This window comes from Bos mutus, chromosome X, assembly GCF_027580195.1.
Source record: "Bos mutus isolate GX-2022 chromosome X, NWIPB_WYAK_1.1, whole genome shotgun sequence".
In the NCBI taxonomy this organism is placed as follows: Eukaryota; Metazoa; Chordata; class Mammalia; order Artiodactyla; family Bovidae; genus Bos; species Bos mutus.
The window spans coordinates 100,839,156-100,843,662 of NC_091646.1; the positions used below are offsets into that span (position 1 = coordinate 100,839,156).

General features: G+C 44.5%; 1 pseudogene; it reads right to left on the reverse strand.

Annotated features, from left to right (window-relative positions):
- Positions 1–997: 997 nt before the first annotated feature.
- LOC138986502 (tRNA 2'-phosphotransferase 1 pseudogene) lies at positions 998–3,267 on the reverse strand (annotated as a pseudogene).
- Positions 3,268–4,507: the final 1,240 nt, after the last annotated feature.

A 4,507-nucleotide genomic window follows, 5' to 3' on the forward strand; every position in this document is an offset into this window, starting at 1 on the left:
GAAAGATTTACAAGCTGAGTAGTCTGTGGCTTCTTCCTACTTTTAGCAACATCCTATAGAGGGATGGACCCCAGTCAGAGCTAGCCAGACAACAACCCAAAATGGAAGAAAACCTAGCTTGGTCAGGAGTTGTTCTTTGCATGTGACCTGTGATTTCAGAGCCCCACACAATTGAAAAAAGTCAACTGCTTTCTGCAACTCCACAGTGAAGCTGTTTAAAGGGGCTGCTGAAGAGGAAGACTTGGCCAGAGATAATACTGTGGCTCCCCAAGGACCTTCCCTCTCAACCAGTAAATGAGAGCCAGAGCAGAGGTAAAGACCATACCTCAACTCTCTGTATCTGCAGGATCTGTATCCATGGATTCAAACAATCTAGGATAGAAAATTTTCAAGGAAAAAAAAATTCCAGAAAGTCTCAAAAAGCAAAATTTGAATTTATGACACTGGCAAATATTTATGTAGCATTTTACATTGTATTTGTAACTATTTTCCATAGCATTAGCATTATATTAGATATCATAAGTAATCTAGAGATGATTTAAAGCATATGAGAGAATGTGTATGCTGCTTCTGCTAAGTCACTTCAGTCGTGTCCTACTCTGTGCAGCCCCATAGACGGCAGCCCACCAGGCTCCCCCGTCCCTGGGATTCTCCAGACAAGAAGGGTTACATGCAAATACTATGCCATTTTATATAAGGGATGTAAACATCCATAGATTTGCATATCATGGGGATCCTGGAACCAATCTCCCTAAGGTACTGAGGGACAACTGTATTAAGGATATCAATTTCCCACCCAAACCTATTAAGAAGAGCTTAAGAAAGCAACCATCAAGTTGAAGGAGAGGAAGATGAGTCAGCACAGAGAAGAGTGGAATGGTTAAGAGAATTTACCTAGAAGAGATCTTGGGCTGTGGTTACTTCTTCTTTAACTTTTCTGTTTTGATTATCTTTTTACATTTAAAAAAAAGTGAATATATTATTGTTGGATCAACCTTTACCCTCTGGAGCTGTGCTTGGGACCACTCTGACACTGTCTACTCATTACCAGTCAAGGAGAGAGGCTTTGACATAAGGCATAGCTGCAGCACCTTCTGGAAATACTTGGGAAACAGGAAGGCATTAGCATTCCCTAGAATCAGGATCACACTGACGGAGAGGAAGAAGGGTATTTCATCTGCCAGGGCCAAGGGCCCATTAATGAACACGGCCACTTCGCAGTTTGGCTGCATGCCACTGACGACACCATGATCCCCAGGGAGCGCTGAGGTGAGGTGGATGCATTTGAGGTGAATGCATCTTCCCCAGCAGGACGGGCCTTTGAGCAGGATGGATGGCCAGTACTGCCACAGTGTGCTATAAGTGAGCATCCAGAGTGCAGCCTGTGGGGTTACCAAGGGTATCAACAGATCCAGACCCAGATTGGCCCAGATGAGAGCCAGTGCTGGGGTCCCCTGGCTGCAGGGGGGACCACTATTTCCCTTTGGTGTCCACCCATTGCTACACATCTTCAGCTGAGAAGCTGCAGAACTGGGACAGCTGTAGGAGGGTGCCCGGGGCAGGATGGCTTTGGATCCATTGGAAGCGCAGCTCCAGAGGGCCATGACAGGTCATAGGACCAGGCCTTGGGCACTTGCACCTCGTGGTCTAGTTCCTGGGGACTGCGAGCCCATTTATCCCTGGACTGTTACTTCCTTCTGCCTCCTTCATCCAGAGAAGTTCATGGTCAAGACAGACTTCTGCTGTCTAGCAGCTCCTTACTTCTGTGTGTAATTTACAAGCAGCAAATAGAACAGAAGCCTATTAGGTGTTACAGGAATTTAAAGCCAAAGAAACTAGAAACCTGGCAAATGACCATGCTTATTATTAAGAGTCACTGTAGGGGAGGAAAAGTCATTTTCCCTCTAACCTTCTGGTTCTTGGCTGAGACCCTCCTGTAGTAAAAGACAGGTTAATGGGAGAAAACCGGAAGTTTAGCAACATGTGTACTTCCCTGTATACATTTGAGATACCCAGGAAAACTCAGTAACTCCCCCCAAATGACCTGAACCATCACTTAAATACCATCTTAAGCTAAAGACAAAAGAAGATGGGGCTGGGGCAGGTGCACGGGGGACAGAGCAGGGGCAGTCAGATTGGGGAGTTTACCAGGCAAAGCAGAGTGAATAAAGGTATGGTGGGCATATAGATGTAGGTCATTGCCTTCTCCCTTGATTATAGTTTCCAGATATTTAGAATCATTCTCCTTGTCCTGGTACAGAGAGGGAGTGTGTGTATGTGTATGTGTGTGCGTGCTTCATCGTGTCTGACTCTTTGCAACCCCATAAGCAGTAGCCCACCAGCATTCTCTGTCTATGGAATTTTCCATGCAAGAATATTGGAGTGGGTTGCCGTGTCTTCCTCCTGGGGATAATCCTGACCCAGAGACTGAATCCACAACTCTTTCCTCTTCTGCATGGCAGGCAGATTCTTTACCCCTCTGCCACCTGGGAAGCCCATGGAACGGGAGACACCCCTACAAATGGAGCTTTCCCTTATAAATGTAAATATCTCTTCAAAAAGGGTAAATAACTTCTACTTGGTTTTCAGAATTGTTTCTGTATCTGCTGTTTCTTGAAAACAATCAGCTCAAAATAATCCTTATGCCAAAGAGACATATTTTGGGATGGTAAATTCTCCTCCCCTTTACCTCCAAGCTTCCCAGGTGATGCTAGTGGTAAAGAATCCACCTGCCAATGCAGGAGACACAAGAGATGTGGGTTCAATCCCTGGATCAGGAAGATCCCCTGGAGTAGGAAATGGCAACCCACTCCAGTATTCTTGCCTGGAAAATCCCGTGCACAGAGGAGCCTGGCAGGCTATGGTCCAGGGAGTAACAAAGAGTTGGACGTGACTGAGCACGCATGCTTTACCTCCAAGCAGTGTTAAGACCCCCAAACTGCTCAGCAGGAAACAGGCTGTGAAAATTGAACAATCCCCAAGAAAGACCCACTTCAGATGTGGCCATAATAACCAATAGAAATGAAACTTCCAGAGGACAAAGACAAGGGCCATAGAGTAAAACAGACATGGCGTTCCTTTAAGAGAGTAAAGCTAAAGATTATCAGATGAGCTAATTAAGTGATTTAATCCAATGCCAGGACAAGCAGCTTTTGCATTTCCAAACCAGGACTCAGTAATTGCCATGAACAGATGACTGCTGAGTGGTTCCACTTCTCCCTTTCCATTGGTGTTTCTGTGTTTGTCACCTTGCTCCTACTCCACCATGATGGCGTGGATGGGGCACATCACTATCTTATTTTTTATAGAGTTTTTAGAGATTTCAGGATCACAAGGAAACACATCCGATCCTGACATTGGGGGTCACATATCACTCAGAGGTCCTGGATTTTGAGCTGTATGTAGTTTAGGGGAGGAAAAATCACTTTCCCTCTCTCATTCTAGGTGCTTGGCTGAACATCCACCTCCCTGAATAAAAGACAGATTAGCAGGAGAAAAATAGAAGTTTAATAATATGGATACCTCCTGTAGATATGGATGAGACACAGGAAAACTGAGTAATTCCCTGAAATGGTCCATGCCACCAGCATTTTCAGTTAAAGACAAAAGAAGGATGTTGGGGGAAGAGGGAGGCCAGTTACGGGAGATGACCAGGAAAAGCACAGTAATCATGGGTAAGGTTGTGAGGCAGATCTAAGTTTTTGCCTTCTCCACTAGAAGACTAAAGTTTTAGTCACCTTCCTTTTCCTAGTACAGAGAGGGAAAAACCCATACAAATGAAGATTTCCCTTATAAATGTAAATATCTCTTACAAAAGAGTAACTTCTCTGTTTTCAGAGCGTCGCCTATCTTTTCCTACTTGAACTTAACTAGCTCAAGATAATCATATTTTGGGGGTAGCAAATGTTGCTTCCCTTCAGTAAAATGGGATTGTACTTGAGAGTTTCCCTTGGCAATGTGTATGTTCCATTAATACATATAGGAAGAAGAGCACTCATAAATGTTCGCATGGCCAGAATAGCAGAATGGGAGAGGCCAGTAGTTCCCCCCACCCCATACCTGTTTGCCATTTCTATTATCATAACAGAAGTTTGAGCTGAGTAGATGGCCACCTAAAATAAAAACTTCATTTCCTAGTCTCCATTGTACTTAGATGTGGTCATGGAACTAAGTTCTGGCCAATGGTTTGTGAGAGGGAGGGGGAATACCAGTTATAGGGGAATTGACATCAGGTGGGTTCATTATTAGTTACCAGGGAAACAAATAGAGGGGCACACCAAAGATGATAAGATAGGGTAAGAACAATCATTAGCTGGGGCCTGGGGCAAGTATCAATACAGAAGAAGGTCAGTCGTGTGTGTAGGGTAGAGGTGAAGCAGGCACAGTGGTCAGCCAGGGGATGTACAGAGAGCAAGAGAACAGCAATCTTGTGTGGCCTGACCAAACAAGCTATTTCATGCTGCACATTATGCTAAGTGTTTTGTATTTATATTCATGTATTTAGTCT